At 45.7% G+C, this 23,375-nt stretch overlaps 1 protein-coding gene across 4 annotated transcripts in view; it reads left to right on the top strand.

Moving 5' to 3' along the window:
- The first annotated feature begins 4,334 nt into the window (after window positions 1–4,334).
- CCDC71 (coiled-coil domain containing 71) overlaps window positions 4,335–23,375 on the top strand; it is a 179,021-nt gene continuing 159,980 nt past the window's right edge. Inside the window, exon 1 of one of the 4 annotated variants that reach the window (XM_078661830.1) lies at window positions 4,335–4,588. The gene's annotated coding sequence lies outside the window, so the exon portion shown is untranslated. The remainder of the gene's footprint in view (window positions 4,589–23,375) is intronic. The other 3 variants (XR_013601153.1, XR_013601154.1, XM_078661831.1) reach the window with 3 other exon arrangements.

The raw sequence follows: 23,375 nt of genomic DNA, 5'->3' as shown, positions 1-23,375 counted from the left end.
TTGTTTTGTAAAGTGGTGTTCAGTAAGCAGAGCTAACTAGGCTTAGCTATTTAGGTGTTAATGTTTAGCCTTTAGATACATGGGCCTTATTAAGACGGGGGCCGACCCTGATTTACCGGGCAACTACAGACCCATTTCCCTGCTTCCAGCCATGGCTAAAATTGGAGAGAAACTTGCCTTTCGTCAGCTGAATGCCTTTGTGGAATCCTCGGAGGCCCTCCATCCGGCCCAGTCGGGCTTTCGTGTAGCACATAGCACAGAGTCAGCTCTGGTGGAGATCACGGAGGCAATCAGGCAGTGTTTGGACAGTGGCGGCAGAGCAGCTCTAATTTTATTAGACCTCTCTGCCGCATTTGACACTGTCCCGCACTCACTTCTTCTGAATAGATTGGCTGAGATTGGGGTGCTGGGGACTGCACTAGAATGGGTGAAATCTTTTCTGTCCAACAGGTCTCAGCAAGTTTGGGTTCCCCCTTTTTCCTCTTCGGTTAAGCCACTTATTACAGGGGTCCCCCAGGGGTCTACTTTGAGCCCCCTACTTTTTAATTTGTACCTTACTCCGCTTATAGTGCTGGCGGAACAAATGGGGGCCAAAATTATCGCGTATGCAGATGATACGCAGTTATTATTTACATGGCCTGATACAGCACTCAACACGGAGGTCATTCGGTCCTGTCTTTCTTCGGTTTTTAATTGGTTGGCTGCAGCTCAATTGAAATGCAACGAAGACAAAACTGAAATTCTACTGTATGGACATTTTCCACCTAATTTCAGAGAACTACTGTGGCCCTCAGATTTTCCCCTGCCAAGCTCAGTTACCATCCCGGCTAAGAACCTGGGAGTTTGGTTTGGAGAGGATCTGAGATTCGAGGCACACATACAAAAACTTACAGGGTGTGCTTCTGATCCCTTAGGGCCATGCGAAAGTTCTTTCCTTATCTTCCTTCAGCTGCAAGAGAGTCGGTTGCAAGGGCTCTAATTCTTTCTCGGCTCGACTATGCCAACTCTCTGCTTTGTGGCACACCGGCCTTTCTTGTCGCCAGATTACAGATCATCCAAAATGCGACGGCAAGACTTTTGTGCAATGTGCCTAGCAGAGAGAGCGTACGCAGTCATCTGAAGGAATTACACTGGCTGCCGGTGCCTCAAAGGATGACTTTTAAAATCCTAACATTTACATTCAAAGCAGTTAACGATCTTGGGCCTGCTTACCTAAAAAAAAGATTCAGCCGGTATATTCCTACTCGATCTTTACGTTCAGCGGATGGGAATTTTCTGAAGATACCCCGCTTTCGGCGCGCTCGCCTTGGCGGCCAGTCAATTGCCGTCCTGGCAGCTTCAGCCTGGAACACTCTGCCGCTGTTCTTGAGATCGATGCAGAACTTTGTCTCTTTTAAGAAAGCTTTGAAAACGCACCTTTTTAGATCTGCGTTTTAGTTCTCTGACCACTTTTTGTCTTTTTTGGCCACATGCTTGTTCTTCTCTTTTTTCTCGCGCCAGGATACTCTGGTAGTAATAGAGCGCGTTATAAAACTGCTTAAAAATGCTTAAATTAAATTATATGTAAATTTAAGGCTTTAGGACTTGGATATTCAGGTTTAGTCTTAGATGCTTAACTTCAGAGGACGAAAGGCCTATACTTTTTGGGTGCAGGCTTAGTTTTAGAGGTTATGTTTTAAGTCTTAATGTTTTGATTTTGATTAAGCTTAACAGCTTTATGCTTAGATTTTGGGTTTAGGATTATGTGGTTAGGTTTACAGTTTGTTGTTTAGATTAGAGTTTCTGAGATTAATATTAGGAGTGTTACCAGAGATTGGAATTTAGGATAAAATACTTAGGTGTAGAAGTTTTGGCTCAGTTATTTTAACTCAGACTTTGGCTGAGAACTTCAGGTTTGGGTTCTGACATTCAATCTTGGTCAATATAGTTGAGGATTCCATTTAGGTTTAGCGATGTATACATGAGTGTTTAAGCAGTATGTGTATAGAATTTTTTTTGTTGGTGTTTGACTTTTTGGCTTTGTGCTTTAAGGTGCAGACTTAACCTAAATTGTACTAGGAGTATGTGTGCACTTTTGATTTAAGGATTTAAGATTCCAGTTTGGTGCATTGATTAGAGATTTAGACTTCGAATTATAGGTTTAGACATGTTTAAGAGTATCAATTTTAGGAATTTCTCCTTGAATTGGCATGGGGGTAAGATTTATGAGTATTGTTTTATTCTTAGAGTACAGGTATTGGTTTAGAGGATAAACTTAACCTTAGGTGGTATGTAACAAGGTGCCTAGACCGAGGTTCTCATGGTTAATTATTTATGCTTAAAGTGTTGCATAACCTCTGTTGTTTAGGAGATTAGATTTAGTATTAGGAGTTTGGTGTATTTTAAGAAATATGGGTGTTATCTCTATTTTAACCTGCTATTGTGATGTGTCAGGGTAAATTCCATTTATATCATGAGAAGGTGGAACATAACAAAATGGGGAGAATATGTTTTAATAGAAATTTAAAAAAAAGATACGGGTGCAAATGATGATTTAATTAAATTCACCAACCAATAGGTAGCAACACTAACTTTGACAACGTGTGTACTAGGTATATGTGAACATCTAAGAAATGGAAAGAGAAAGACTTTATGATCTCCTATCGGTGTGCATTTGAGAAATTAATATTTAATAGGAAAATAAATGTAATATGTTAAAATTGATGCAAATTCGAGAGAAGCAAAAAACACAGGAAAGTGGAGAGATATATACTGTGAGGCTTTCTGTAATACAGGCTACTTCACAAATTATTTATATTAAAAATATATTTTTGCTTTCATCTAAAAACTCTGATCATGGGGGTTTGAACAGAAATAGCACAAAATATCACATTCAGTGAGTGACAGAACTTTTAGCAAATTCCGTCAAACAGTCTTAATAGATGGGATAAAAAAATGTAAAGTGCAAGAAAAAAACAGGGACAAGTACCAAAGACAATTTACAATTCTTAAACTAGTACGCTAATGGCAAACCCAGTTAAAACATGTATTTAAATTATTTGTGAACATTTAAAAGTGATTGGTCAGAGTATCCTGTAAATATATTAATTTTTTATTTAGATGCACCAGCACCATTGCAACGTTAACTATGAGAAAATTATAAAAATCATTGTATTATTTAAAAAGCAAACTAGATAATAATGTTAATTCCTGCAAATATGAGGACAGATGACAAGTAAAATACATACAATGAAATTGTTCTGCCATTTTTCACTCAAAATATATTGCAAGCTCATATTGAATGTTCTACTTAGTAGTGATTTAAATTGAATTTAACATCTATTAATCAGCAATGGAATTGTGAATTGAACATGTTGTCTGGAATTTATTTAGCACTCAATCTGATATTAGAATTTTGTTATTAGAGAAAAATTGATAAGAAGAAAAAAAAAGTTTTTTAAAGACAATAGGGGGAATTGTCAAATGTAATATACCACCATGGACCAGCTATGCAAAACTTTTTTTTAAACAATGTAACATGTAAGAACCTTTCTTTTGAGTATTTGAAACACAACTATTCACATTACTCAAAAACAGCGGATCTACAGATGTTCTATGCTTTATGATTGTTTACTGACTTTCAATACATACACTGTAAATAGTATATCTTCCTTTGGTGTTATTATTACTGTGTTAAATAGCATGAAGGTTATCCAACTTGGAAGGCTGAAAGCATGAGTTACCTTGCCATTTGACACATTTAAATAGTAGAAATTGTGCTTTTATCAGAGAGAACTTAACATAATAAGCATACAATCAAAGGTAATGAAAATAAGTGAAGGGACAAAAAGGTCAACATTATTTAGAGACCCACTAAGGTCAGTTTTTAACACCCTATCAGACCATACTGGTGAGTACCTTAAACTGGACATTTGTGACTGGATTTTATATATCAAAAAAGATTGAGGGAGATGGGAAGGAGCAATTTAACACAAAATTGAACTTTTTTTCTAGAGATGATAATTTATAAAAAATTGGAGGGGTGATTTTTTTTTTTTAGATAAGCTAATTTATTAAAAAAAAATGGAGGGGGTGATTTTAAGGAGGTGGTTTGACAGATTCCACACACAAAATGGAGAGTTTGCAAGTGGTGCCCAGACTCCATTGGTGTGAAAGTGGAAGCATGACAAAGGAGACACACAAGAAAGGAGGCCAGAGAGGGTGAACTGTGGCTCAGGGTCACAGCACCAACTCCCCTGAAACAAAGATGGCTCCTGGGGAAGTTCAGAGAGGGTGTGAGTGGGAGTGAGGCCAGGGGGCAAGGGGGGGCCGGAAGCGGAAGTGGGCGGGACTTCCGGCGCTCGGCGCGGCGGCCATCTTGGATCGCAGCCGGCCGAGAGTGGGGGGCTGTTGTTTGGGCAGAGCCGGGAGGAGCGCCGCGCAGTGTGCGGGGGCAGGAGGGGGCGCTAGGGGCGGGTTTCCGGCGGCGGCGGAGAGTGCGCAGAGCGGCCCCGCCCTCCCGGGACAGCAGTGAAGAGGAGGAGCCGGGGCAGGAGAGGAGGAGGAGGAGCGGCGGCGGCAGCACAGCGGCGTCCCTGGGGCACTGCAGGTAAGAGGAGCCGGGGCCCTCCCACGGCGGCGGGGCGAGGCGAGGCCTGCGGGGGGCGCCCTCGGGCCCCGGGAGGGGGAGGAGGGCGGGGGCAGAGCCTAGCTGTGCACAGGATCACAGGAGAGACTGCTCTCTCCCTGCCTGAGCCGGCGCATCCTTCCTGCCCTGCTGGACGGGGGCGAGCCCGAGCTGTCCCGGGGCTGGACAGACCCTCGTACCCCTGCATAAAGGTATTTACTGCCTGGCACAGGGGAGAAGAGACAGGCAGGAGCATCCACTCCCAGCAGAAGTTGTCTCCTTGTTTCATGTAAGGCAGGATCACTCCATGCACCTTTTATTGTGATTTGTTGTCCTCTAACTCCCACAAAAGTTACATTCTTCCTTTCATATTAAGAGCAGGTACAGCGTGTCTGGTGGTACCACAAACTATTGGTTCCTTCCATATTTTAAGGTACTTTCATATGTGGTTTTTGCTAGGGGAACAGGAATATATATTTTTTATTTATAAAGTTTTATGTAGCGCTAGCTAGACCCGTGGGTATCGGAGCGCTTTACATACACAAAGAAAAAGTTGCACTACATCACAGGACATGAGGATGCATAAATATATAAACAAAGACATCACAGTTAAGTATACAGTGAAGGAGTGAACAACATAGGTGATTGAAACAGTCAGATAACCCCATCATTGAAAGTCAGCGTGAGAGGGGAGTCCATTGGTCTATTGATGCCTAGGTTGGTTGGCTTGGTCAGAGAAGTATTGGTTGGGGAGCAGAAGTTTCAGGTCCTTTTTGAAGGAATACGATGAAGTAAGTGTACCCATAACATACAGTACATTTATGTATCATAATAAACATCCTCCAACTAAGTTTGTATGTACTGATGCTGCCGACCTCCTCACATGATTTGTATTTATTTTTGTTTCCAGTCGTCTTTGATTGTATATTCTTATCTTACATTCCACTTATCCCTTGAGATTCTTTGCCAGTTGTTTTAGATGTTGACTAAGCATGGATGCGCCAATAAAGAGTTACTACTTTTTTACTTATCGGTTAACATTACTTACCACACTTTAACAAAAGTTGATGCTGTTTTGGTTCAAACTAAGAAAATGCGAAAAGATGCAGTGTGGGTTGTTTTTGTAGATCCTGTAACTGCTACAGACTTTCTGTTCCTGTCCCTCTGTTGCTTGGAGAATTAGAAACGGCGTTTTTTTTTGTATATAGTGCTAGCTGGACCAAAAGGTATTGGAGCGCTTTGCAAGTTGTGGGCCTAGATGTTTAGAGCTGCGAGCGAGGATATGTGTAGGTCAAATGCAAAACAACAGTTGATGGACAGAATGAAGAACAATGTCATACATTCACCCCAGTACAGAGATCTGGGCCTAAATCCATCTTTTTTTCTGCACTCCACACCACCCCAGTTCAGACATGGCCATATGCAAATCAGCCCTGACCCTGTGCCTCATGGGAACAGTCCAGCCCGAACTGCCAAGCCATGTTTTTCCTGGACCGGAATCAAGCATCCTAGGACCGGTTTCTGGCTATCAGCCGTCTTCAGCCAGGATAGCTTGACTCCAGTGGTGTGGAGATACTAGGATGCTTGATTCCGGTCCAGGGAAGACATGGCTTGGCAGTTCGGTCTGGACTGTTCCCATGAGCCACAGGGTCAAGACCGATTTGCGTATGGCCATGTCTGAACTGGGGTGGCTTGGTGAGCAAAATAATGATGGATTAAACCCAGATCTGTGACTGGGGGTGAATGTTTTGCCATTGTGCAACATTCCGTCCATCATCTTGTGTGTTTTGCTGTTCACCCTATGTGGGAAGGGTATGCCCAGACGTGGGTCCCGTGCTCACTACGCCACTGGAGTCAAGCTATCCTGGCTGAAGACGGCTAATAGCCAGAAACCGGTCCTAGGATGCTTGATTCTGGTCCAGGGAAGACATGGCTTGGCAGTTCGGTCTGGACTGTTCCCATGAAGCACAGGGTCAAGACCGATTTGCATATGGCCATGTCTGAACTGGGGTGGCTTGGTGAGCAAAATAATGATGGATTAAACCCAGATCTGTGACTGGGGGTGAATGTTTTGCCATTGTGCAACATTCCGTCCATCATCTTGTGTGTTATGTGTAGGTCAAACTCAGTCAATAGAAGTATAAGCAATTTACCATTAAAATAGTGAGAACAATCAAAAGTACATAATAGTTAAACATTAGATAATGGTGCAAAAACCGAGACTGAATGGGTCAATCGACTGAAACGGAAGAGCAATAGAGGGTGGTTGAGTCTTTGGGATACATGGATCAGCTTGTGAGCGTGTTGAAGTAGAGATTTGTGGTCCCGTGTGAAGCAAAAAGAAAAGGATGGGTTGCAGAGGAGATCTTCGGGGAATGAGTGCCATATCCTGGGAGCATGTTGGTGTCTCCCATGCGCCATTTACCCTAACCAAGAGATTTCTCCATCTTCGTTCTAAAACTGGGATAGCCTGTAGCCAGAGGCTGCTTGATCTTAGCCCCAATGAAAAACTAAATATCTTGATTTGTCTCAGCAGAAATAAACATATATACGTAATTTGCGTTTTTAACTACAGCAGAAGTTTACATCCAAATACTATGTTGTTTTTTTTTTATTAATGATTGGAGGAGCGGCTACGTCCTATGATCATTCCAAGTCTCTTTAGCTCTCACAGGAAATCTTCTGATGTCTCTCAAAGAGTGAGACCATTTATGTTATGGACCTTACCCACCATAAGTTGTCTTGGTTTTGTGTTTCTGGGTACCATAACCGTCGTTGACACTCATAAGTCATCACCTTATCCTTTCTATGTTGGGAGGAGAAAATGCAGCCTGTTTTGGGGATTCTGAACCTCTCTTTGACGCCATATACATTGGCTTCCTTGGTTGTCCTCTGTTTCCCCCTCTATAGTTCTTTTCTCCTTGCAGTGAACGGTGCAGACAAAATATGTCCTTGGAGGTCACAGTCCTTTTCTTCTTCTTTAAAGTGACAGTATTTCTCATAGTGTGTGAAGAAAGGGTACATCAGGGTTTTAAGTTGGGTAAACTTTGCAGTAAGGAAAAACAGGCTTTGAAAAAGGTTTCTATCGTGCTCTATATTCATATTCTTTTCTTTACTGGTAAAAATACTGATTCATTCCTCAACATTTACTGTAAAACAACTTTAAGTAGCGATTGATTATATGGCAAATGGTTTACTTTATCTTGTATTTCCTAAAAGTATTTGCTTTTTTAAAAGCTGTGTTTCTGCAGTTTGTTTGTTTTTCAACACATGCCTCTTATTTACCTTGTACTTCGAACTGTCATCTCCTTGTGTGTGAGGAGTTCACATTGTACGTGAATATTTATAATTGTGTGGGAGTGATAGTTCCGAAGTAGTGAAAAGAATTTACGAATCTCACAGTGGGTCACATATGTGTGTAAATTACATGCACATCCAGTGGTTGGCCTCTCTACAGGGCACACAAAGTTGTTGTCGCACCTTTGCCAATTTAATTTTTGGAAAGCAAGAAATCTACAGATGGGGTTTTTCAGAAATATGTAGAGGCCTGGGCCATTAATGTGTTAACAGAGGGAGAGACTAGAAGAACGCTGAGTGAAAGTTAAGGTTGGAGTATCTGAGCCACATGGAAACAAACTACCTCTTCACAAACTAGAGCACAATGTAATTCACAGTATCGTAGTTTCAGAAGTGAGATTTTTAGTTGCAAGTCACAATTAAATCACCAATCTAAAACGGATTACAAGCATTACCCTAGTTTTAGATATATAGTTGCATGTATGGATACAATAACGGAACATTTGGAAAGAGACCCTAACTTCTTGTCCAGCGGCATGCTTTATAATACCCGTCCTTAAGTAGTCTACGCCTGTTGGGAAGAATCCCTTGTGGCCCATCTTTGGACTCCTCCGTTTTAGAGACCTCCTCCTACCTTTTTCATCCCTCCTAAAACACTGCGTTTGCTCTATGCTGTGGTTCTGTTGGCTTATTTCTCTCCCTTGCACGTGTCATCATATCACTTACAGTGATTGAACAGAACAGGCGCGGAGGAGGAGCACGTCTCTAATTTTCAGTGTGAGGACAAGCAATTTTTAACTGGGGTGCAAGGCTTTTGCATTTCTCAAAAGGAAACTGATACTCTACAACAGTGTGTTCTGCACTTCTGCAGTTTCGTTTCGTGAACTGCTCTCCTTTAGAATAAGCGGTCAGTGTAGTATGTCCTATGCGTATTCAGACTCATTTTGTTCCCTCTCTCACGTGCTATCGAGAGAGAAAGGAGCAAGCCAGTACACTCTATCCCACTAGGTCATTTTCTGACATAACGGGTGCTATAGAGTGCAGGTACAGCCTCCGCTAGAAGTTACCAAGCCCTGTTCCTGTCTCGCGCTGATGGTATTGTATCAATTATTGGGTGGTCGGAGCTGGAATGTCCTCCCTATGTGTAAGTGAAAGAGCAGGTACAGTTTAGGCCAGTGGCTCTTAACCTGTGGTCCTGGGGGTCTGCAAGCCTATTCGCGGAGGCCGCGACTGCTTGGAAAATGACATAACAGATTAATATTGTGTAAATAACGAAGCAACATGTACAGTTGAATATTTTAAAACCTTCTATAAATGTGAAGGAATTTGAAATTGAAGGATACAAATTGAGTGGTTTCCTCCGATTGACTCGGGAACAGTGCAAGTTCATCAAACTGAAATATAGTTTGGACAATGAGTGGCCTCAATGAATTTAGAACAGCTCTAACCTTATTAAAATTATTATTTTTATTTATATATTTGTGAAATACAAGCTTTAATCATTTGTGTTTGTTTGACTGCTTGTTTCCGTATTTTCTTTATTGTTTTGCCATTCATATTATCGAAAATGCTCATGCGGGGGTTCTCGGCATCCATTAATGATTCTGTGGGGGTCCCTTTATTGCACTAATTCAGCGAGGGTTCCCAGTTCCACTAATGATTAAGTTGGTGTCCATAGAAGCCAACAGGTTAAGAAGCACTGGTCTATGCCATGTTTCCATCCTCCTTTCATTTCCTCTTCGATTTTATTGCTTTGTGTTTTACAAGTCGGGGGAACAGGTATGACCTGCCTTGGCCAGCAGGACATTTTTCAAGTAAAGTATGGCCACACATCTTAATAACCTGAAGATAGCGACATTTCTCTTGTGTTCTTCCAGGCCCTTCGGTCTCCCAAGTTGTGGCTCGGCTTCTTCATCGTAATAAAACAGGAATTCGCTTGGTTATGTTACTGGTTTTTATACGTCAGTTTTGGCCTGGTACCGCCTAGGGTTAGATTTTCGAATTTTACCCACCCCCTACTTTTTGGCTATTAGACTGTAAGAAGGAAACATGCACTTTCTCCAGTAAGCTTCGACTTGCCTTTGGTGCGAGAGGATTGCACTCAGCCTTTATTAAATGTTGTCACCTCTCATGTTGGTGCGCCCCACTCCAGGGAAAACATGGGCGGCCTTTCTGTACTACCGGTCTGTTTGTTTTCTCTTTTTATGGTGTCCTGCCTTTTCTTGGTTTGAGAGGCAACGACAAAGCCTGCCTGCTCCAGGGAGTCCCAGGCCTTTTCTTTGTGTCCTAAGTTATTGTTCTGCAGAGAGAGAGAGAGAGGCTGTCACTGCCTGCCTTTCTAAGCGAATCTCGGGCCCCGCCATCCTCTGTACAAGGGATTACCCAGCCTCCTAGTGCGAGGAACAGGACTATTTAACCCCACCCTAGTTACAACGTGTGTTCCTCCTCACTTTGTCCTAGAGTAGCCTGTATGGCCGGAACTGGCATGCACGTTTTTCAGAGTGCCTCCGCCAATCCTAAATCTGCCACGTTTGGTGCTCCGGAGAGCGGGCTCCCAAGACCTGCCTAGAGTTTCATGTGAGCCGGTGGATGCCAGTGGGGGCCCCCAGCACTCCCTCTGGGGACCTGCGCTTACTTTCCACCCCATGCATTGATCTGTAAGAGTGGGGGAGGCGAAAGATCTTGCAGCGGTGAGATACAGACGGGGAGTGACTGGAGGTGGAGTGTAGACTACAGAGCCAGCATTGGATAGCGCCACCGAGGGCTTAGGAGAAAGTCCTTTGGGCCTTGGCACTTTTTCATTACTGTCTGGTATTTCTATAGTGCGACCTAGCAGGATAGCAGCGGAGTGCTGTACATGGGTGTTACAATGGGGGGTGGGCTTCCCTCCCGACAGCAAAACTTGTGCTTGGCCTAATTAGCTCGTCACAATAATTACACACAGACACTCTGCATTAGCGGGTGGAACGGACTGCCTCGTGGCTCCGCCCATCTTTATTTATACACATAGGCTAATGCTGGCCGGCGTGACCCCAGGGGCGGGCATATTTAGCGCATGCCAGCGATAAACGCTGGTGCGCGAACTGTCACATCCCATCTCTGTCCTTGACTGCATCTCAAAAGTCTCATGGTCCACTTACTTGGCAGGCAAAGTCTCTCAGACGAGTGCTCGGTGGAGGGTTTCCCCTTAAGGCGTACCTGGCAGGGCCCCGGCCGGTGGTGGGGGCAGGGGCTGGTGTGCTGGGTCCCAGAAGTAGGCTGGGAGTTTCACCGGGGCTTTCCGGACTTGCCGGCATCAGGATCCCTTCAGAATGGTGGTCGTCAGCTGCTTGGGGTTCACCTTGTCTGGCTTCATGCTCCTCTGCGGGGTCTGCGACGGGTGGGGTGGGCCCTATCCACCCGTTTGAACCAGGAGACGTTGCGGGTCACTGTTTCTCCTGCCTTCTCAACAGTCACCATGCTCCCTTGTGTGCTGGTTACTGTCCAGTACCCCTGTTCATACCTGGTCCCGAATTTCCCTCCTGGTCTCCTGTCTTTCATGATGACTGTGTCTCCTTGCTGTAATTGGCGAAAGGCAGCTCTTGAGCTTGGTTGGCAGTGCTGTTGCACTGTTCCTTCCTCCGGAAGGGGCCCCTTTCGTCAAATGGGGGGGAGAACACCCGGGCGCAGTGGGGAGGCCGTCTCGACGGGTGCCGTGAAACATTAGTGCCCAACGCGCTTGGCGGGTTGAGCAGTGCGGTGTGCTTTGGTATTCCCACAGGAACCTTTGCAGTTCATGTTCTGGGTTGCTTTGCTTTGCCAAGGCGGTGCAGAGGGTTTTGTTTATTGTCCTCATGAGGCGTTCAACCTCCCCATTGGCTTGGGGTCATTGTGGGGTGATGCGCCGGATGCCGTGGTGGTGCATGAACTCGCGGAACTCGTGTCCTTGAAATGGGGGCCCATTGTCACTGTGGAGTTTATCAGGACATCCGAAACAGGCTGAATATCTTCTCTAGAGCTGGGCTGACATGCAGGAAGGCGGTTGACTCTACAACGTCTACTACTGGGTACTGTGAGTAGCTGTCAATGAGAGCTAACTTTCTAGAGACTCTGACACACACACATGTACAAGTAAGGGATGGTAAACCTAAGCAGGCTACATGGAGCAGTCTGCGATAGGTAGGAATTCTGAGAATGCTCCGAGGATCACAGTGAGACGGGTGGAAAGTCTTTGCCAGCTGCAAGGAATGCAAAGTTACAGATGGCATCACTGAGCTGTTGCTGATGATGACTGAGTGAAGGGGCAGGGGCACACACCTGGGCACTTATGATAATTACAGAGCATACAGGCACATTATGCAAGAATGCTTTTTTTTAGGTCTCGGCCTGCGTAGGCTGCGCGTACGCAGTCTCGTCGGCGAGATCTTATGTTTCTTAGTGTGGGGCTTGAGCCCACCCCTCTTCTCCATTGGCTGGCTTCCTAAACGGAGGCCAGCCATTGGAGAAAAGGGGCATCTATCCATTTAAGCCCTGCCTCCCTCTGCTTCGGGGTGTCCTCAGGTGTTTACAGCGTCACAGCGACGTCACAATGCAGGGAACACGGAGGCTGACTGGCCTGGGTACAGTACGGACACTCTGGGGCTGTTGATTTTGCTGCTAGGTGCCACTAAATGCTTTTTTGCAGCGAGACCTCGATCGGTGCAAGATGGCAGCCCCGGAAGGAACTTGCCGTTAAACTCTCCTACAGGGAAACTCTCCTGTCCCTGTGCCGTGACCTGAGCTCTCGGTGCCCGTTCGGGGTTTTGGACGGGCACTGATTGTCAATCTGTCATCGGCGCACTGCGGAGGGGTTGGGTTCCGCGCTCGCTCTTCTGCCCATCAGGACGGTCTATTTGAGGTGAGGTTAAGACGCTGCGGCCCCTGCCTGTTCCGGCGGCTAGGGGACGAGAAGCATTCTGAGAGACCTGAGAGTGGCAGACTTGCACACAACGCACGTGCACATAGCGTACACTTACTGCTGTCATCCTGTTCCCTGTGCGGCCTGGGACTCTCCCGCCTCCGTGAACGCAGCCTCAGTGGTCCGAACTAATTCTGGGACATATCCATCTACTTGGAGCCCTCTCGTTGCCAGTGTTGCCTGCTCCGGTGTCGCGGTCTCTGCTCTGGCGGCCCGGCGTTCCTTTCTGTGTCTGCGCCACCTGCCATGCCTGCAATGAATCGCTGCATAACGTAGCGCCATTGCGCCCTCAGGTAGGCAGCGGAATGAAGTGAATGCACTGTGGTTACAGCATGTCTCTACGCTACGTGGCGCTGCTTTGAATAACGTTCATCGCTGCCTATGAACCGCCCCACTGTGACCTCATGTGTGGTGCTGTGTGGAGATTGCGTGTTGTGATTCCCATGGTGCTTTGTGAACTCTTTGTGGGGGGGAACATCCTTTTCAATGAAACTCTAACAACGCGGTACCATTACAACGCAGGTTTTAGAACGAAAGTCATTACAACGACTTTCGCTGGAGGGCACTCTAGGATAGGTAATAGTTTAATTTACTATCCAACACCTTCCCTACTATCCACGGGGACTGGAGTTGGAATAGTAAATTAAACTATTCACTATTCAGCGCCCCCCAACGCAAGTCGTTGTAACGACTTGCGTTGAAAAACCTGCGTTGTAATGGTACGCGTGGTAATACCACGCGTTGTACCGTCCTACATCCCTTTGTGGCTGCAGTACTGTGCGCTGCCCACCCCACTGGAAAGCTAAGTGTAGAAGTACTTCGCCTGTGTTTTCTATAAGTTTACTACTCTTTCCTGTCCTGGCGCAGGAGTCGGCGCCCAATGCAGTTGCAGACCTCCCGGTGAGCACTGCATTGGATATCTGGGTCACCGGTGAGTGGGGGCCTGCCCGCCATTAGCAATCCTGACTGGGGCGTGACTTGGCTTAGCAACGGCTGCTACTCTGGCATTTACTTTGGGGGAATACCCAGCTGACCAACAAGATTTCCTCCCCTAGCGCCCCCCGCTGCTTATAGGGGGCAAAGTCTGAGGGCCCCCTATCTGTACAGGAGGGAGAGCTGAGCTCATGCTGGAGATGGGGGGCACAAGTCTTTAGTGTGTGTGGCTCTCTGTGTGTGTGGCTCTCTCTCTCTCTCTCTGTGGCTCTCTGTGTGTGTTTGTGTGCGAGTGTGTGTGGGGCTCTGTGTCTGCTAATACTCTCTACTACACTCTAATGCTCACCTATTGCCATTGTAAAGACAATACCATTTATTTATGTTTTTAAAAAAAAAATGAAAAAAATGCCATTTGCAATGCCAATGGCTCTAACTTTTAACAAAGACGAGACCATTGCATTGTAAATGCTTGTTACTACAAGTCTGCTCTCAAAACTAAATGGCACAATATGGAGCAGCAGGCGGTGGTTAATGCTGATTACAGCCTCCTAGTAAGAGTGATCATGGCCATAAAGAGTCTGAATATAGGAAAATAAGATGGAATTAGCACACTCTTCGCTGTCACACTAGGCACTGTCCTGAGCAATCTGTCAGGCATGCAGGCCCACAGCAGAGTTGTCTTCAAAAATGAATATGTGGCTAAAAAAATAAATTGAAAGAAGGACATTTGTAAAGGCTGGTGGATGATTAATTGGTACCAGGGAAATTCAGGTTTCCTGTTTACTAGATATTTAACCACCTTTGTGGAGGGAATCTCATTTGAGGCAGAGAAAGTGGTGGAGTGTTAAAACCAGTGCTTAATTTGAGCCGGTGGCTTATGGTGCTGGGCATTGGCACTTAATCGTCAACACTATCACTTATACCAGTCTGCCATATGGTGGCACTGTTTGGCTAATTCAGAGATCAGCACAACAACAGTAGTTTTATTAATTCAATATACAATAAAAATGACTAATACCCGTCGCCCAAGCCATTCTTAGAGCTTTGGGGGGCTGGAATAGTCTAAAATGTCACACTTGTGACTGTGTACATATGGGTCTGTGTTTTAGACCCTTAATTCTATATGAATGTTTTTCGTTGAGGTGTGTCGCAATATTGTCTTTTATGGTTGCAGTCCTGATGAATCCTTTGTAAGGCAAAATCAATGGGCTGCATGTTTATAGTGTGGTTGAAGAAATTTGAATAAAGATGAATAATCTACCACATTGATAAGGACATACGACTTTTGATTCATGCTAATTGCTTTTTCATACTCGCCTGTAATTGTTGCCTCTTTTTGGTAAAAAAAAAATAGTTACCTGTATGGTCAATAAGCAGCGGGCAACTCAGTAGCTTTGGTAAGTGATTTCTTTAGGTGGTGTGGGTTTTGAGACCTTGGCTGCTTTACTTTGTTCAATTATTCCATTGTGGTCTCTTCGAATACTTTGTACTCAGGATGCACACTCCATCATTGGAAATTTTGCTTGAGTCATACATATGCACATTATACTCAGAATGCACACTGCATCATTGTATAACCATATGTATCAATCACTGGGCATTGCTTTTAGGGACCACCGTTATCATGTGTTAGTCCACTTGAGTAAAAATAAGCACAAGCATTCGTCCATAATGACCGATTTTATTAAATAAAAAGTCCCAAACTAGAAACCTGGGATGTAGCGTATGTGGATATGTCTGGCAGTCGTAACACTAAGTTCGAGGCATGTGGGCTGCTGAATTCATATCTTAGCATAGATCGCCGCCTAGTGTTGGGTCCGGGTGTTTGCACCTTGTTGTCTTGGAAGAGTCTTCGAAGTATCACAAGATAGGTGACTCCTCCCCTGGACTACAGTGCGCATGGTCATCTTATCCATCTTCAGATTGTTTTTTTCCGCCATTGGGTTCGGATGCACTTTGACAGCTCCAACTTCGAGACCGAAGTTTTTCAACTTTCTATAGCCAAAAGCTACTAAATTTGACAGTATTGTTTCCGCTCGGTATCCCTCAACTCGACAACACTTCCTTCTCTCTCTCTGGTCGTCGACGCGGGCCGTTGGGCCTTTTCGATGCCACGTGGGCCTCCTGCCGATGGAAAGGACCACGTTTAAAAGATGCCCACAGTGTGCATCTAAATTTCCACACAGTGATCAGAATAAAGTATGCAATAGGTGCCTATCTCTGGAGCACAACGGAGAACACTGTCCAGCTTGTGCTCTGTTCCGATCAAAGAAAACTATCCGGAACCGAAGAGCAGCTCGACAAGCGATGCTGCGGCAGGCACCAGAACCAGGAAACCTATTCGATGACGAACATGAACTCCCAGAGGCGGCGGGCTCCGACGACCTGGAGATAGTCACCGTAGAGGACCAGTCGGACTCCGATGACCAGATTACACCGGGGCAAACCGTGAGTATCAAAGCCCCTACCCCGCCTCGAGACATGGCTCCGGTCAAAGCATTGCCTAAAGGCCTTAGCCGCGACCGAAACACCGCTTCAAAAGCCCCTCCTTCCGGCTCCTAAGACCACACCCAAGCCTTCCGGTACCCCGGGACCGAGGAAAACCATTCCCAAAGTGGCCTCTGCATCGAGCAAAATCGTTCAACCAAAAAAAGTCGTCGAGCACGAGAAGTCCGTGGACTCGAACGGCCGCAGAGACGAGAACGGGCGTCGACACCAAGAAAGTCGTCGACCCGAAAAAGGGCGTCGACCCGAAAAAGGGCGTCTGCCCAAAGAAGGCTGCCGAGCCGAAGAGGGCCGCCGAGCCGAAGAAGTCCGGCTCAAGGCCGCCCACATACAAAAGATGTACAGTCTAAAAAGACACTCGACCCAAGCAAATCCGTCGAATCCGAAACTCACCCGAAAATAAAAAATAAAGACAAGCAGGCGACCAATCCAAAAACCTTGGCGCCAAAGCCACGGACAGTGGAAGAACTTTTTCATCCAGATCCAGTGTGCCCAGAACAACAGAGACTGTATATAGACCCTGATACAGGACATATATCAGTCTACAATAAAAGCAAGAGGAGACTGGACACTGAAGCCCCTTCTCCTGTTCCTCCTAAGAAAAAGGACTTTGGCACATCCCCATCAAGACCGTTCTCACCTCCTCCTTTCACTCCTAACATGCCTTATGTTCCATATTCTCCTACACCTATAGAATATAATGAGGAAGAAGACATGGGTGAAGATCCTCAGGATGATTTTATACAACCTGACTATCAAGGAAACCAGGATGACACATGGGGTGACCATAATAATCCTGATGACACATATTATACATAACCCATATCCGATCCCTCTACATACCCCACAAAGCCATCTCCTACTGACCACACTGTTGCTTTTAACCAGCTAGTAGACAGAGCAGCTCAGTACCATGGTGTACAGATGCACACTGACCCTATAGAGGAGGATTTTCTATTTAACACCTTCCCAACATCAGAGAAGAGTGCACGGATACTCCCTATTTTAAAAGAAATACTAAAGCACGCACCAGACCTCTTTAAAGACCCAGCCAGGGATCGTGTCCTCAATCCAAGAATTGATAAAAAAATATAAACCGGCCCCTACAGACCCCTCTTATATGAGGTCTCAGCTACCACTAGACTCCCTAGTTGTATCTAATGCTAGGAAAAGAGCAAATTCGCAAACAGGTGATTCTCCCCCCTCCTGACAAGGAGTCAGAAATTTTAGAAGCCTCAGGGAAAAGAGTGGCCTCTCAGGCAGTAAATACCTGGAGGATTGCCAATACCCAAGCTCTCCTAGCACGATATGACAGAGCACAATATGACCAACTAGAGGGATTATTACAACACCTACCAGAACCCTGTAAGGCAAAAGCAAACGACCTAATACAGGAAGGGAAATTCATCACTAACACATCCATAAAATGCGCCCTTGATGTAGCTGATACAGCCCCTAGGTCTGTCAACACTAGCGTATTACTACGCCGGCATGCCTGGCTCCGCATTTCAGGATTTAAAAATGAAGTGCAATCTACCATACTCAATCAACCCATTAACCAGGATTTCTTATTTGGCCCTGCGGTTGATACTATCTTAGAAAAGATGAAAAAAATGAAAAAAGATACTGACACCGCTAAGTCCATGGGAGCACTTCAATTTCAACAGTCTAGGCGCTCTTTTCGTCGCTCCTCCTTTCGAGGCTCAGGCAGAGGCAACACATCCCAAACTCCTTCATCATTCAAGAGTAATACACAAGACCCCTTTTAATAAAGGCTCCAATAGAGGAAGTTATAGAGGAAACAATAACAAGGGCAGAGGATGTGGTAATAACACCAGAGCCTCTACCGCCACCAAACAGTGACTTTTTCACACTCCCTCCAGACCACTTAACACCAGTCGGAGGCAGAATAACACAATTCCTACCACTCTGGAATGCTATCACTACAGACAGGTGGGTGAGACAAATTATCCAGTATGGTTACTGCTTGGAACTCACTTCTACTCCACCCAACATACCGCCCAAACACCGTCCAGAGAACACATCACGCTGTTACAACAGGAGGTGCTATCCATGCTGGAAAAGGGTGCCATAGAGCCAGTCCCATTATATCATCAAGCGACAGGGGTATACTCTCTATACTTCCTCATTCCCAAAAAAGACGGCTCGCTAAGACCAATATTAGACCTCAGACCTTTGAACCAATACATACTCTCAGATCATTTCCATATGATCACTCTACAACAGGTACTCCCACTACTCCAGCAAGGCGACTTCCTCGCCACATTAGACCTCCAGGATGCATACTTTCACATCCCCATACATACGGCTCACAGGAGATACCTCAGGTTCACAATAGAGGGTCAGCACTATCAATTCAAAGTTCTCCCCTTCGGGGTACCCACAGCACCAAGGGTTTTTGCAAAATGCCTAGCAGTAGTAGCAGCACACCTCAGGAGGCAACACATCCATGTGTTCCCCTACCTTGACGATTGGCTCATAAAAGCCAACTCATACGCACAGTGTGACAGCCATACCTCACAGACAATCCAGCTACTGCACAGTCTAGTATTTTCCATAAATTACCCAAAATCACATCTGCAACCTTCCCACATACAGCAATATCTGGGAGCAACAGTAGACACCTCCGTAGCAAAGGCATATCGAAATCCAGCCAGGATAGCCAACATACAATCTCTCATTAAAAAATGTCAGCCACAACACCCCCTGCCAGCTCGAGTATTCATGCAGCTTATAGGCATGATGGCCTCCTGCATATTCATCGTCCCTCATACTTTGCTTCAAATGCGCCCCTTACAGGAATGCCTAGCACGCCAGTGGAACCAGGTTCAAGGACAACTAAAAGACCTAGTGTTGGAAGACAGTCGCACTTACCACTCTCTGCAGTGGTGGAACCCACAAAACCTTTTCAAGGGGCGACTGTTCCAAGAGCCGGTTCCACAGGTAGTATTAACAGCGGACGCATCACTGACAGGTTGGGGAGCCCATCTTCTTCAATATACAGTCCAAGGTCCCTGGACAGTCAAACAAAAGACACTACATATAAACCACTTAAAGGTCCTAGCAGTGTTCCTAGCAATGAGAGTCTTTCAGACATACTTGCGCAACAAGGATGTGTTAATCCGGACGGACAACATGACAGCCATGTACTACATCCAAAAACGGGGGGGGGGGGACACACACTCTCTGCAACTATCTCACCTAGCACAGAGCATATGGAAGTGGGCAATTCCACAAAACATTTATCTCCCGGCAGAACACCTCCCAGGAGTAGACAACCAGATAGCAGACCTACTAAGCCGACACAGTCAGCAAGTACACGAATGGGAGATTCATCCTCCAGTCCTCCAACCATTCTTCCAAAAGTGGGGACATCCAGACATAGATCTGTTTGCCACAAACGAAAACTCAAAATGCCCGTCCTTCGCCGCCAGGTTCCCACACCCGTTGTCACAAGGCAATGCCATATGGATGAACTGGTCAGGAAGATTTGCGTACGCTTTTCCACCAACCCCACTGATTCCATTAGTGGCACGCAAACTAAGGCAACAGTCACTCACAATGATCCTGGTTGCTCCCACATGGGCAAGACAGCAAAGGTACTCAACGCTCCTAGAACTCTCAGTGGTTCCTCACCAAAAACTGCGCCTCTCGCCACAACTGCTAACACAGAACCATAGAGAAATCAGGCACCCAGATCCCAATCAGATGAACCTAGCGATCTGGCTCCTGAGGTCTGAGAGTTCGGATATCTTAACTTGCCTCCAGACTGTATGAACATTATCAAAGAAGCAGGGCGTCCCACTACCAGAGCATGCAACGCAGCTGAATGGAAAAGATTTTTAATTTATTGTAATAATAACCAGATCAATCCATTGGATGCCTCCATCCAAAACTTAATCTGTTATCTGCTACATCTTCAGAGATGTAACCTAGCATACTCATCCATAAGGGTACACCTTGCTGCTATACCAGCATATCTTCAAAACAGACAACATGTGCCCCTATTCAGAATCCCTCCTATCAAAGCTTTTATGGAGGGACTTAAGAGAATTATCCCTCCAAAGCATCCACCGTCTCCGGTCTGGAACTTAAATATGGTACTTACCAGACTCATGGGACCCCCCTTCAAACCACTTCATTCATGTGAACTACAATTCTTAACATGGAAGGTGGCATTTTTAATTGCTATTACCTCCCTCAGGTGAGTGAGTGAGCTACAGGCACAAACCATCCAGGAACCTTTCATGCAAATACACCACAATAAAGTAGTGCTTCGTACAAACGCTAAATTTATGCCAAAAGTTATATCCACTTTCCACATCAATCGGTCCATAGAATTGCCAGTTTTCTTTCAAAACCCGCAATCCGTGGCTGAAAGAGCTCTACACACACTAGACGTTAAAAGAGCTCTGTTATATTACGTTGACAGAACAAAATCATTCAGAAAGACAAAGCTACTATTTGTCGCTTTTTCACCACAACATAAGGGTAATCCCATTTCCAAGGCAGGAATAGCCAGATGGATAGTTAAATGCGTTCAAATATGCTATCAAAAGGCAAAGCGCACTTTAACAGTTCCCCCAAAAGGCCACTCAACGCGTAAAATGTGGGCATTCATGGCTTTCCTAGGAAATATTCCCTTAGAAGACATGTAGGGCAGCTACATGGTCTACCATACACACTTTCACTAAACACTACTGTGTTGACGTGCAAGCTAAGCAACAAGCTGCTGTGGGCCAGGCTGTCCTTAAAAGTCTTTTTCAAACCACTGCAGCTGATACAGGCGACCACCGCTAGAGGAGAAACTGCTATACAGTCTATGCTAAGATATGAATTTAGCAGCCCACATGCCTCGAACGGCAAATGATACTTACCAGTATGCACCTGTTCTTGCAATGTAGGGCTGCTGACATTCATATACCCACCCTCCTCCCCGGTGCCTGTCACAGCTGCATGGTTATCTTCCTTACATACATTTACATGGTCATCTCTTACTTCCTATACTCCATCTTTGCCACAATGGCGACAAACAATATATGGAGAAGATGCCCATGCGCACTGTAGTCCAGGGGAGGAGGCCCCTATCTCGTGATACTTCGAAGACTCTTCCAAGACAACAAGGTGCAAACAACCGGACCCAACACTAGGCGGCGATGTATGCTAAGATATGAATGTCGTACAAAAGGGGGGGGTGATGGATGGAGCATCTGAACCAATCAAACACTCGCACCCAGTCAACAGATCTGGGTTTGATCCATCACCGTTCTTTAGCTCACTCTGCCACCCTAGTTCAGACATGGCCATATGCAAATCAGTCTGACCCTGTGCCTCGTGGGAACAGTCCAGCCCGAACTGCTAAGCCATGCCTTCCCTGGACCGGAAACCAGCTTCCTAGGACCGGTTTCTGGCATTCCAGCCGTCTTCAGCCAGGCTTGCTTGAATCCAGTGGCAAAGTGAGCAAGTGACTGGGGGTGAATGTTTTGCCATTGTGCAACATTCCGTCCATCATCTTGTGTGTTTTGCTGTTCACCCTATGTGGGAAGGGTATGCCCAGACGTGGGTCCCGTGCTCACTAAGCCACTGGAGTCCAGCTATCCTGGCTGAAGACAGCTGATAGCCAGAAACAGGTTGATGTTGTTGCACCAAGGATATTGTGCTGCATAACTAAATACTCATAAGGTACCAAAGGCGAGACCTATTGGCTATGCCAATGCTTGTTGCTGAAAGGACAGCCAGACAAGCAGAGAGAGAATCCCAGTAGGATGTTGGGTGCCTCCTAGCGGTAACTGAGGCCAAAGTGCCCGCTACTCTACTGACCCCCCCCCCCCCCTTAAAAAATAAACTGTGCGTATTGGGACAACAGCCCCAGGTCGGCCACCGCCCGCCCCAGTGGTTCTCTAGTCACAGACCCAATTTTGCAATGTGCCAAGCACACCTGTACATTTTTAAAAAGTAGACACCCATGGCAATCCAGTATGGGTGACTTGTGTGGCTCCCACAAGGTTCTGTAACCCAGAATGCCTTGCAAACCTCATCTGGCTAAAAATGAATGTTTTCCTCACACTTCTGTCCGTGATCACCACGCTGGCACAAATTTCCACCCATCATTCCTCTCCCCTGAACCCCCCCCAACTCTTCACATAAGGGTACGGCGGATACAGCAATGAGTTAGGAACATTTGAACATATGTATGTACAAAGCATGCTAACCATGTTATTCCCAGGTATGTAATCATGTCAAGAAGACCCAATAGAGGGTAGTAATGAAGTCAAGTAGTCCATGCCTATTCAGGCTGGCACTTGAGCATTAGGATTGTTTTCACTTCCTTTTTGAAGGAAGCGGTCGAGAAGATTGTACGGATTTCCGGATGAAGAGTTTTCCAAATCTTTGGGGCAATGCCAGAAAAGGCTCTGTTACTTGATCTCTTTTTGTGGAAGAGCTGTGGTTTCAGGAGCATTGTACTTGCACTTCAAGACGCTCGGCTGCCCCATATCTAGTTTCTGAGCCAGATAGATGGGGGTCTTAAAGTGAAGGGCTTTGAGCATCGTGCAGGCAATTTCTAGGTGAATTCTGGCCTCGTATGGTAACCAGTTTAGGGATTTTAGGCCTGGGGAAATGTGTTCTTTTCTTTTGGTCTTAGTAATCAGTCTAGCTGCGTCATTAAGGGAAGCCCTTAGAGGAAAAACACAAGGAGATAATGGACGGAGTGCTGAAACGTTTCAGACACTCACCCCCAGTCACCGATCTGGGTTGAATCCATTATCATTCTTTAGCTCACTTTGCCACCTCCGTTCACACCCAGCTAAATGCAAATCAGTCTTGACCCTGTCCCTTATGGGAACATTCCAGCCCAAACTGCCAAATCGCTCCTAGGATGCTTGTTTTCAGTCCCAGGAGGACCTGGCCTGGCAGTTCGGGCTGGACTGTTCCCATTGGGCGCAGGGTCAAGACTGATTTGCATATGGCTGGGTCCAAACTGGAAAGGCATGGTGAGAAATAATCGATGGATTTAGGCCCAGATCTCTGTACTAGGGTGAATGTATGACATTGTTCTGCATTCTGTCCATCAATTGT

The sequence above is a fragment of the Lissotriton helveticus genome, chromosome 9, assembly GCF_964261635.1.
Source record: "Lissotriton helveticus chromosome 9, aLisHel1.1, whole genome shotgun sequence".
Lineage (NCBI taxonomy): Eukaryota > Metazoa > Chordata > Amphibia > Caudata > Salamandridae > Lissotriton > Lissotriton helveticus.
The sequence above is the reverse complement of the archived record's forward strand: the minus strand, read 5'-3'. Positions and strand labels throughout refer to the sequence as shown.